The sequence below is a fragment of the Colletes latitarsis genome, unplaced genomic scaffold (assembly GCF_051014445.1).
Source record: "Colletes latitarsis isolate SP2378_abdomen unplaced genomic scaffold, iyColLati1 scaffold0140, whole genome shotgun sequence".
In the NCBI taxonomy this organism is placed as follows: domain Eukaryota; kingdom Metazoa; phylum Arthropoda; class Insecta; order Hymenoptera; family Colletidae; genus Colletes; species Colletes latitarsis.
This window is the reverse complement of record NW_027488490.1, coordinates 15,001-27,765: the sequence shown is the minus strand read 5'-3', so window position 1 is coordinate 27,765 and position 12,765 is coordinate 15,001. Positions and strand designations below refer to the sequence as shown.

General features: G+C 46.4%; 2 non-coding genes across 2 annotated transcripts; both read left to right on the top strand.

Annotated features, from left to right (window-relative positions):
* The first annotated feature begins 7,288 nt into the window (after nt 1-7,288).
* LOC143351351 (small subunit ribosomal RNA) lies at nt 7,289-9,222 on the top strand. The gene has a single exon (XR_013081694.1). It is a non-coding gene; the product is annotated as a small subunit ribosomal RNA (ribosomal RNA).
* A 3,077-nt stretch (nt 9,223-12,299) lies between these two features.
* On the top strand, nt 12,300-12,454 carry LOC143351350 (5.8S ribosomal RNA). The gene has a single exon (XR_013081693.1). It is a non-coding gene; the product is annotated as a 5.8S ribosomal RNA (ribosomal RNA).
* Nucleotides 12,455-12,765: the final 311 nt, after the last annotated feature.

The window sequence follows — 12,765 nt, the reverse complement described above, 5'->3', positions numbered from 1 at the left end:
TTTCGTCTATACGATTCTTATGCAGTTTTATATTCTCTACACGGTCCACTGATCGTTTTATTTTTTTGTCGAATTTTGAGAATTTTTTTTTTTTTTTCTCGAAAACGAGCTCGACGACCTGCACTTTTGACGACGCCATCGTGTTCCCCGGATTTTTCCTGCAAGATAGCGTGTCTATTTTTTGTCCTACGACGATTTTTGACGCCGGAGCGATGATTCGGAGCAGAGCGGACTTAGAAACTTTCGCGCGTCGACGCCGGACCGATCGCTCCAGGCTGTTTTTCGTCAATAACTCGAAAACGAGCACGGTAACGCTCGTTTTCGCCCGTACGATACTTGTACCGTTTACCGTTGGCTACCTGGTAGATGGTTTTTTTTTTTTTTTATCTCGAAGTTTGAGAGCTTTTTTAATTTTTTCCACAAAAACGAGCACGTGAACGCCAATTTTCGTCTGTACGATTCTTATGCAGTTTTAGATTCTCTACACGGTCAATGATCGTTTTATTTTTTTGTCGAATTTTGAGAATTTTTTTTTTTTTTTTCTCGAAAACGAGCTCGACGACCTGCACTTTTGACGACGCCATCGTGTTCCCCGGATTTTTTCCTGGCAAGATAGGGTGGCGATTTTTTGTCCTACGACGATTTTTGACGCCGGAGCGGTGTTTCGGAGCAGAGCGGACTTAGAAACTTTCGCGCGTCGACCGCCGGAGCGATCGCTCCAGGCTGTTTTTCGTCAATAACTCGAAAACGAGCACGGTAACGCTCATTTTCGCCGTACGATACTTGTACCGTTTACCGTTGGCTACCTGGTAGATGGTTTTTTTTTTTTTTATCTCGAAGTTTGAGAGCTTTTTTAATTTTTTCAACAAAAACGAGCACGTGAACGCCAATTTTCGTCTATACGATTCTTATGCAGTTTTATATTCTCTACACGGTCCAGTGATCGTTTTATTTTTTTGTCGAATTTTGAGAATTTTTTTTTTTTTTTTCTCGAAAACGAGCTCGACGACCTGCACTTTTGACGACGCCATCGTGTTCCCCGGATTTTTTCCTGCAAGATAGGGTGGCGATTTTTTGTCCTACGACGATTTTTGACGCCGGAGCGATGATTCGGAGCAGAGCGGACTTAGAAACTTTCGCGCGTCGACCGCCGGACCGATCGCTCCAGGCTGTTTTTCGTCAATAACTCGAAAACGAGCACGGTAACGCTCGTTTTCGCCCGTACGATACTTGTACCGTTTACCGTTGGCTACCTGGTAGACGGTTTTTTTTTTTTTTTATCTCGAAGTTTGAGAGCTTTTTTAATTTTTTCCACAAAAACGAGCACGTGAACGCCAATTTTCGTCTATACGATTCTTATGCAGTTTTATATTGTCTACACGGTCCACTGATCGTTTTATTTTTTTGTCGAATTTTGAGAATTTTTTTTTTTTTTTCTCGAAAACGAGCTCGACGACCTGCACTTTTGACGACGCCATCGTGTTCCCCGGATTTTTTCCTGCAAGATAGCGTGTCTATTTTTTGTCCCTACGACGATTTTTGACGCCGGAGCGGTGTTTCGGAGCAGAGCGGACTTAGAAACTTTAGCGCGTCGACCGCCGGAGCGATCGCTCCAGGCTGTTTTCGTCAATAACTCGAAAACGAGCACGGTAAACGCTCATTTTCGCCCGTACGATACTTGTACCGTTTACCGTTGGCTACCTGGTAGATGGTTCTTTTTTTTTTATCTCGAAGTTTGAGAGCTTTTTTAATTTTTTCCACAAAAACGAGCACGTGAACGCCAATTTTCGTCTATACGATTCTTATGCAGTTTTATATTCTCTACACGGTCCACTGTTCGTTTTTATTTTTTTTGTCGAATTTTGAGAATTTTTTTTTTTTTTTTTCGAAAACGAGCTCGACGACCTGCACTTTTTGACGACGCCATCGTGTTCCCCGGATTTTTTCCTGCAAGATAGGGTGGCGATTTTTTGTCCTACGACGATTTTTGACGCCGGAGCGATGATTCGGAGCAGAGCGGACTTAGAAACTTTCGCGCGTCGACCGCCGGACCGATCGCTCCAGGCTGTTTTTCGTCAATAACTCGAAAACGAGCACGGTAACGCTCGTTTTCGCCCCGTACGATACTTGTACCGTTTACCGTTGGCTACCTGGCAGATGGTTTGTTTTTTTTTTATCTCGAATTTTGAGAGCTTTTTTAACTTTTTCTCAAAAACGAGCACGTGAACGCCAATTTTGGTCTATACGATTCTTATGCAGTTTTAGATTCTCTACACGGTCCACTGATCGTTTTATTTTTTTGTCGAGTTTTGAGAATTTTTTTTTTTTTTTCTCGAAAACTAGCTCGACGACCTGCACTTTTGACGACGCCATCGTGTTCCCCGGATTTTTTCCTGCAAGATAGCGTGTCTATTTTTTGTCCTACGACGATTTTTGACGCCGGAGCGGTGTTTCGGAGCAGAGCGGACTTAGAAACTTTCGCGCGTCGACCGCCGGAGCGATCGCTCCAGGCTGTTTTTCGTCAATAACTCGAAAACGAGCACGGTAACGCTCATTTTCGCCCGTTACGATACTTGTACCGTTTACCGTTGGCTACCTGGTAGACGGTTTTTTTTTTTTTATCTCGAAGTTTGAGAGCTTTTTTAATTTTTTCCACAAAAACGAGCACGTGAACGCCAATTTTCGTCTATACGATTCTTATGCAGTTTTATATTGTCTTACACGGTCCACTGATCGTTTATTTTTTTGTCGAATTTTGAGAATTTTTTTTTTTTTTTCTCGAAAACGAGCTCGACGACCTGCACTTTTGACGACGCATCGTGTTCCCCGGATTTTTCCTGCAAGATAGCGTGTCTATTTTTTGTCCTACGACGATTTTTGACGCCGGAGCGGTGTTTCGGAGCAGAGCGGACTTAGAAACTTTAGCGCGTCGACCGCCGGAGCGATCGCTCCAGGCTGTTTTTCGTCAATAACTCGAAAACGAGCACGGTAACGCTCATTTTCGCCCGTACGATACTTGTACCGTTTACCGTTGGCTACCTGGTAGATGGTTCTTTTTTTTTTTATCTCGAAGTTTTGAGAGCTTTTTTAATTTTTCCACAAAAACGAGCACGTGAACGCCAATTTTCGTCTATACGATTCTTATGCAGTTTTATATTCTCTACACGGTCCACTGTTCGTTTTATTTTTTTGTCGAATTTTGAGAATTTTTTTTTTTTTTTTCGAAACGAGCTCGACGACCTGCACTTTTGACGACGCCATCGTGTTCCCCGGATTTTTTCCTGCAAGATAGGGTGGCGATTTTTGTCCTACGACGATTTTTGACGCCGGAGCGATGATTCGGAGCAGAGCGGACTTAGAAACTTTCGCGCGTCGACCGCCGGACCGATCGCTCCAGGCTGTTTTTCGTCAATAACTCGAAAACGAGCACGGTAACGCTCGTTTTCGCCGTACGATACTTGTACCGTTTACCGTTGGCTACCTGGCAGATGGTTTGTTTTTTTTTTATCTCGAATTTTGAGAGCTTTTTTAACTTTTTTCTCAAAAACGAGCACGTGAACGCCAATTTTGGTCTATACGATTCTTATGCAGTTTTAGATTCTCTACACGGTCCACTGATCGTTTTATTTTTTTGTCGAGTTTTGAGAATTTTTTTTTTTTTTTTCTCGAAAACTAGCTCGACGACCTGCACTTTGACGACGCCATCGTGTTCCCCGATTTTTTCCTGCAAGATAGCGTGTCTATTTTTTGTCCTACGACGATTTTTGACGCCGGAGCGGTGTTTCGGAGCAGAGCGGACTTAGAAACTTTCGCGCGTCGACCGCCGGAGCGATCGCTCCAGGCTGTTTTTCGTCAATAACTCGAAAACGAGCACGGTAACGCTCATTTTCGCCCGTACGATACTTGTACCGTTTACCGTTGGCTACCTGGTAGACGGTTTTTTTTTTTTTTTATCTCGAAGTTTTGAGAGCTTTTTTAATTTTTCCACAAAAACGAGCACGTGAACGCCATTTTCGTCTATACGATTCTTATGCAGTTTTATATTGTCTACACGGTCCACTGATCGTTTTATTTTTTTGTCGAATTTGAGAATTTTTTTTTTTTTTTTCTCGAAAACGAGCTCGACGACCTGCACTTTTGACGACGCCATCGTGTTCCCCGGATTTTTTCCTGCAAGATAGCGTGTCTATTTTTTGTCCTACGACGATTTTTGACGCCGCCGAGCGGTGGTTCGGAGCAGAGCGGACTTAGAAACTTTAGCGCGTCGACCGCCGGAGCGATCGCTCCAGCTGTTTTTCGTCAATAACTCGAAAACGAGCACGGTAACGCTCATTTTCGCCCGTACGATACTTGTACCGTTTACCGTTGGCTACCTGGTAGATGGTTCTTTTTTTTTTTATCTCGAAGTTTGAGAGCTTTTTTAATTTTTTCCACAAAAACGAGCACGTGAACGCCAATTTTCGTCTATACGATTCTTATGCAGTTTTATATTCTCTACACGGTCCACTGTTCGTTTTATTTTTTTGTCGAATTTTGAGAATTTTTTTTTTTTTTTTCGAAAACGAGCTCGACGACCTGCACTTTTGACGACGCCATCGTGTTCCCCGGATTTTTTCCTGCAAGATAGGGTGGCGATTTTTTGTCCTACGACGATTTTTGACGCCGGAGCGATGATTCGGAGCAGAGCGGACTTAGAAACTTTCGCGCGTCGACCGCCGGACCGATCGCTCCAGGCTGTTTTTCGTCAATAACTCGAAAACGAGCACGGTAACGCTCGTTTTCGCCCGTACGATACTTGTACCGTTTACCGTTGGCTACCTGGCAGATGGTTTGTTTTTTTTTTATCTCGAATTTTGAGAGCTTTTTTAACTTTTTTCTCAAAAACGAGCACGTGAACGCCAATTTTGGTCTATACGATTCTTATGCAGTTTTAGATTCTCTACACGGTCCACTGATCGTTTTATTTTTTTGTCGAGTTTTGAGAATTTTTTTTTTTTTTTCTCGAAAACTAGCTCGACGACCTGCACTTTTGACGACGCCATCGTGTTCCCCGGATTTTTTCCTGCAAGATAGCGTGTCTATTTTTTGTCCTACGACGATTTTTGACGCCGGAGCGGTGTTTCGGAGCAGAGCGGACTTAGAAACTTTCGCGCGTCGACCGCCGGAGCGATCGCTCCAGGCTGTTTTTCGTCAATAACTCGAAAACGAGCACGGTAACGCTCATTTTCGCCCGTACGATACTTGTACCGTTTACCGTTGGCTACCTGGTAGATGGTTTTTTTTTTTTTTATCTCGAAGTTTGAGAGCTTTTTTAATTTTTTCCACAAAAACGAGCACGTGAACGCCAATTTTCGTCTATACGATTCTTATGCAGTTTTATATTCTCTACACGGTCCACTGATCGTTTTATTTTTTTGTCGAATTTTGAGAATTTTTTTTTTTTTTTCTCGAAAACGAGCTCGACGACCTGCACTTTTGACGACGCCATCGTGTTCCCCGGATTTTTTCCTGCAAGATAGCGTGTCGATTTTTTGTCCTAGCTCAATTATTAAGGAAGTTACGGTTTCTTGATTTTTCGGTATGTTCGAACTGGTCTTTTAGGCGGGCGCTCGGTCGCGCGGTGCTTTCGCATCGACCGACGTACCGATCGGCGGCGACGGTTTTTCGTCTATATCTCGAAAACTAGTACGCTAACACATATTTTGACCTATATGATATTTGTTCAGTGTAATTTTTTCTATCTGGTAGGCTGGTTTTTTTTTTTTTATCTCGAATTTTTTGAACGTTTTTGTTTTTTTCTCGAAAACTAGCGCGACGACCGATATTTTTAACTACGGTTTTGAATTCGTCTAATTTTTGCCTACAAGATAGCGTGTCGAGTTTTTGTTCTGCGACGATTTTGACCATTTTTTTCATTTTTTTCTCGAAAACGAGCACGGCAATCTATATTTTTAACGACGGCATCGTGTTCCCCTGCTTTTTTCCTACAAGATAGCGTTTTTTTTTTTTGCCCTAGCTCAATTATTAAGGAAATTACAGGTGTTGGTTTTCGCTCTAAGTTATAACAGGCCGTTCGGGCGGGCGGTTGGGTCGCGCGGTTCCCCCCATAAGCGGCCGTGCGTAAGCCCGTGCGTCGCCGGCGTTCCGGCGGGCGCCTCGGTACCTATAAGAGAAGCGACGGTCCGGTCGAGTCGGTCGGGGCAGCGTCGAGCGTACGGCTATTCTTCGACCTCGGTTGAGAAGCAGTCGTCGCTCCTCGGGATTTCATCCTGACTGTTCTGTATCGTGCTCGTTCCAGACTTTCTCCACACTGCATTGCCACGAGTCGGTGTCTTTGACCGAATGGCTCTTGAAGTGGTATAAGCGTCTCGAGTGACGTTGGTGACTTGTATACGTTTAAAATATGTATACTCGTACTATCCGAGCATCAACTCTTCAGTCCGAGCGATTGAAAATTTTGTGAAAACCATAAACTGGCACTACACTCTACGGAGCGTAGCTTAAAAGGCAAAAATTGTATGGAACTACGGTTCGTACTCTGGAAAGTGAGCAAAGAATGAAATACAGGTGTCTGACCTCGACATAACAGTACGGCGCCGAATACGTGCTTTCTCGACCAGCACATACGCGCTTTCTCGTTTTTGTCCAGCATGAATGCTTAGTCTTCGGGCCTGGCAATACGTGCTTCCACGATCGATGCCCAGCGTGAATAAGTGCCCGAGATGTTCAGCATGAGCGCAGCTCTACGTACTTTGTCGTTGTGGGATACCATTATACAATAATGTTCTGTTGTGAAGTAAAATACGAAACGAGAGAGTTTGGTGGTGACTCTGTCGAGAAAAAGCAAATATAAACGAGAGAGTTGGTGGTTTCTCTGTCGAGAAAAAGCAAATATAAACGAGAGAGAGTTGGTGGTGACTCTGTCGAGAAAAAGCAAATATAAGAGAGTTAGTTGGTGGTGGCTCTGTCGAGAAAAAGCAAATATAAGAGAGTTAGTTGGTGGTCGCTCTCTCGAAAAATGAAATTAAATTAAATAAACGAGAGTTTGGGGAGCTCTCGGAAAAGTGAAAGAAACTAAACGAAGGAGAGGGTTTTTGGTGGTACCCTCTCTATACATATATAATATTATAACACAAGAGAGGAAGAGGTGGCTCTCAAGTCTTTCGAACGAAAGACTAAAATTTGATGTTGAAAGAAGGAGTTTTTTATGTGTCGTCGTCCGTTCTCCTTCAGAGTCGGCGACGAAGAATAAAATTGAGAGAATATTACAAAAGAACTTTACTCAAGTTCCCTGGTTGATCCTGCCAGTAGTCATATGCTTGTCTCAAAGATTAAGCCATGCATGTCTCAGTACACGCCGTATTAAGGTGAAACCGCGAATGGCTCATTAAATCAGTTATGGTTCCTTTGATCGTACCCACATTTACTTGGATAACTGTGGTAATTCTAGAGCTAATACATGCAAAACAGAGTTCGTCCCAGTGATGGGAGGAACGCTTTTATTAGATCAAAACCAATCGGTGGTCTGGACGGGCATTATTGTCCGTTCGTTCATCGTTTGCTTTGGTGACTCTGAATAACTTTGTGCTGATCGCACGGTCTTCCAGTACCGGCGACGCATCTTTCAAATGTCTGCCTTATCAACTGTCGATGGTAGGTTCTGCGCCTACCCATGGTTGTAACGGGTAACGGGGGAATCAGGGTTCGATTCCCGGAGAGGGAGCCTGAGAAACGGCTACCACATCCAAGGAAGGCAGCAGGCGCGCAAATTACCCACTCCCGGCACGGGGAGGTAGTGACGAAAAATAACGATACGGGACTCATCCGAGGCCCCGTAATCGGAATGAGTACACTTTAAATCCTTTAACGAGGATCCATTGGAGGGCAAGTCTGGTGCCAGCAGCCGCGGTAATTCCAGCTCCAATAGCGTATATTAAAGTTGTTGCGGTTAAAAAGCTCGTAGTTGAATCTGTGTGTCACAGTGTCGGTTCACCGCTCGCGGTGTTTAACTGGCATTATGTGGTACGTCCTACCGGTGGGCTTAGCTCTTCATGGGGCGGTCCAACCAATATCCCATCGCGGTGCTCTTCACTGAGTGTCGAGGTGGGCCGGTACGTTTACTTTGAACAAATTAGAGTGCTTAAAGCAGGCTACCTTCGCCTGAATACTGTGTGCCATGGAATAATGGAATAGGACCTCGGTTCTATTTTGTTGGTTTTCGGAACCCGAGGTAATGATTAATAGGGACAGATGGGGGCATTCGTATTGCGACGTTAGAGGTGAAATTCTTGGATCGTCGCAAGACGGACAGAAGCGAAAGCATTTGCCAAAAATGTTTTCATTAATCAAGAACGAAAGTTAGAGGTTCGAAGGCGATCAGATACCGCCCTAGTTCTAACCATAAACGATGCCAGCTAGCGATCCGCCGAAGTTCCTCCGATGACTCGGCGGGCAGCTTCGGGAAACCAAAGCTTTTGGGTTCCGGGGGAAGTATGGTTGCAAAGCTGAAACTTAAAGGAATTGACGGAAGGGCACCACCAGGAGTGGAGCCTGCGGCTTAATTTGACTCAACACGGGAAACCTCACCAGGCCCGGACACCGGAAGGATTGACAGATTGATAGCTCTTTCTTGATTCGGTGGGTGGTGGTGCATGGCCGTTCTTAGTTGGTGGAGCGATTTGTCTGGTTAATTCCGATAACGAACGAGACTCTAGCCTGCTAAATAGACGTAAATTATGGTATCTCGAAGTCCCTCGGCTTCGGCCGTTGGGTTTTTTACTACCAACGTACAAACAAATCTTCTTAGAGGGACAGGCGGCTTCTAGCCGCACGAGATTGAGCAATAACAGGTCTGTGATGCCCTTAGATGTTCTGGGCCGCACGCGCGCTACACTGGAAGGAATCAGCGTGTTTTCCCTGGCCGAAAGGTCCGGGTAACCCGCTGAACCTCCTTCGTGCTAGGGATTGGGCTTGCAATTATTCCCCATGAACGAGGAATTCCCAGTAAGCGCGAGTCATAAGCTCGCGTTGATTACGTCCCTGCCCCTTTGTACACACCGCCCGTCGCTACTACCGATTGAATGATTTAGTGAGGTCTTCGAACTGGGGCGCGGCAATGTCTCGGCATTACCGATGTTACCGGGAAGATGACCAAACTTGATCATTTAGAGGAAGTAAAAGTCGTAACAAGGTTCCGTAGGTGAACCTGCGGAAGGATCATTAACGAAAAGTAACACAATTAAACTGGAAAGAAAGATCAAACAAACAAAAACTATGAATGGGAAAGATCATATCAATGGGACGGCTTACGCGCGGAGGACGCTGTACGAGAGAACAAACAACACGTTGTTTGTTCCCGCTCGCGTCTCTCCCGTCCGTCGCCATTGCAAAGCTAAAAGCACAAGCGTTGGAGAGCCCGTGCAGACCATAGGTTCTCTCGACGAACGAGAATCGCCGTATTAATGGTAGATCGATGCTGGCGTGAGGTGACGCGCGTCGTCGTTTACACGATTGGGTCGAAACGAACAAAGAAACGAAAGAACATAACACAAAAACGTCCATTACTAAACAAAGATCTCGAACAAAAACAAGAAAACGTCCATTACTAACGAAGAAAGAAGAGGAGGAGAAGAGAAAATAAGACCCATCGTTGCGACGATCGAGGATGTCACCCGCCGTCAATTTTTCCATTATATACGCGTCTCGGTCGGAGATACGATGCTGGCTGTTTACGTTGCGCTCGCTCGAAGAGGAGACGACGACCGATTGTCACACACAACGCGCAGGGGCCGAAACAAAGCGCCCAAGGATCTACAGCCGAGGAACGAGACGCCGTCGAACATCGTTTCGCGACGTTCCTTTACGGTTTGAACTTGCGTATCCCGCTTTGCCCGGTGGCGTGTGTGCTCGTCGTCGTGCTCCGAACGAAACGTCCTGATGACGGCGAGGAAGTAATAAAATAATATACATCCTTACGGGTAGCCTGAAGCGAATCGCAAACGAACGACAACGCGTCGATTGTGCGGCCATCGTTGCTCGCGCGACTAACGACGACCAGCCGAGAAGGCTGTAGTTTATCGCATCGATTTCATCGAGCAACCGATGGACGCTGCCGCGTTCGTTCGTAAATGAATGTTATACATACTCACGGATAGCCTGAGGCGAATAATCGCAAACGACGACGCGTCGATTGTGCGGCCATCGTTGCTCGCGCGACTAACGACGATCAGCCGAGACGGCTGTAGTTTATCGCATCGATTTCATCGAGCAACCGATGGACGCTGCCGCGTTCGTTCGTAAATGAATGTTATACATACTCACGGATAGCCTGAGGCGAATAATCGCAAACGACGACGCGTCGATTGTGCGGCCATCGTTGCTCGCGCGACTAACGACGATCAGCCGAGACGGCTGTAGTTTATCGCATCGATTTCATCGAGCAACCGATGGACGCTGCCGCGTTCGTTCGTAAATGAATGTTATACATACTCACGGATAGCCTGAGGCGAATAATCGCAAACGACGACGCGTCGATTGTGCGGCCATCGTTGCTCGCGCGACTAACGACGATCAGCCGAGACGGCTGTAGTTTATCGCATCGATTTCATCGAGCAACCGATGGACGCTGCCGCGTTCGTTCGTAAATGAATGTTATACATACTCACGGATAGCCTGAGGCGAATGATCGCAAACGACGACGCGTCGATTTTGCGGCCATCGTTGCTCGCGCGACTAACGACGACCAGCCGAGAAGGCTGTAGTTTATCGCATCGATTTCATCGAGCAACCGATGGGCGCTGCCGCGTTCGTTCGTATATGAATATTATACATACTCACGGATAGCCAGAGGCGAATAATCGCAAACGACGACGCGTCGATTTTGCGGCCATCGTTGCTCGCGCGACTAACGACGACCAGCCGAGACGGCTGTAGTTTATCGCATCGATTTCATCGAGCAACCGGTGGACGCTGCCGCGTTCGTTCGTAAATGAATAATATACATACTCATGGCTAACTTGAGGCGAATAATCGCAAACGACGACGCGTCGATTTTGCGGCCATCGTTGCTCGCGCGACTAACGACGACCAGCCGAAACGGCTGTAGTTTATCGCATCGATTTCATCGAGCAACCGATGGACGCTGCCGCGTTCGTTCGTAAATGAATAATATACATACTCATGGCTAACTTGAGGCGAATAATCGCAAACGACGACGCGTCGATTTTGCGGCCATCGTTGCTCGCGCGACTAACGACGACCAGCCGAAACGGCTGTAGTTTATCGCATCGATTTCATCGAGCAACCGATGGACGCTGCCGCGTTCGTTCGTAAATGAATAATATACATACTCATGGCTAACTTGAGGCGAATAATCGCAAACGACGACGCGTCGATTTTGCGGCCATCGTTGCTCGCGCGACTAACGACGACCAGCCGAAACGGCTGTAGTTTATCGCATCGATTTCATCGAGCAACCGATGGACGCTGCCGCGTTCGTTCGTAAATGAATAATATACATACTCATGGCTAACTTGAGGCGAATAATCGCAAACGACGACGCGTCGATTTTGCGGCCATCGTTGCTCGCGCGACTAACGACGACCAGCCGAAACGGCTGTAGTTTATCGCATCGATTTCATCGAGCAACCGATGGACGCTGCCGCGTTCGTTCGTAAATGAATGTTATACATACTCATGGCTAACTTGAGGCGAATAATCGCAAACGACGACGCGTCGATTTTGCGGCCATCGTTGCTCGCGCGACTAACGACGACCAGCCGAGACGGCTGTAGTTTATCGCATCGATTTCATCGAGCAACCGATGGACGCTGCCGCGTTCGTTCGTAAATGAATAATATACATACTCATGGCTAACGTGAGGCGAATAATCGCAAACGACGACGCGTCGATTGTGCGGCCATCCGTTGCTCGCGCGACTAACGACGACCAGCCGAGAAGGCTGTAGTTTATCGCATCGATTTCATCGAGCAACCGATGGGCGCTGCCGCGTGCGTTCGCCCGATTGCGCGTGAAGTTACTGTTCGGAACCAAGAATATACGGGTGTATTATACCCGTTTGGTCGCAGCCACGCGCAAAGGCTTTTGAATGTACTGTACGCCCGGCCGTCGAACGATGGTTTTCCGTCATTCAGGAAACAAAAAGAAACTTTTGTCGTCGATATGGCGCGTTCAATCCTCCGTCGATACGCTGGTCGGAGGTGCGAACATCGAATATTTTTAAAGCAAAGAACAAGGAGCATTTTTAAATACAAAGAGAAAAATTGTAAATTGTATATGATTACCCTGAACGGTGGATCACTTGGCTCGTGGGTCGATGAAGAACGCAGCTAATTGCGCGTCAACGTGTGAACTGCAGGACACATGAACATCGACATTTCGAACGCACATTGCGGTCCACGGATAAAATTCCTGGACCACGCCTGGCTGAGGGTCGTTCACTTGTCCTAAAACTGCTTGCGTTGTTCTCAGATTCCCTAACCCCGCCGTCGTTTACCTCTCCTTTCGGGGAGATGGCGAAGAACGTTTCGGAGCCGGGTCGATGAAGAGAAAGGTATCAACGTACGAGCGAGAATTTGGGTATTTCGTTGGCGTTTGTCGCTGGACGTACGAAAAAGAATAAATATTATATATTATTGGCAAGTTTGCGCACCCCTTGCGTGGTGAGGCAGAGATCAGTCTGGACTCGCGCGAGTGTTTTACGGCGTCGTGCGTCGTGTTGTCTGGAGTATCATCACGACCGCCCGT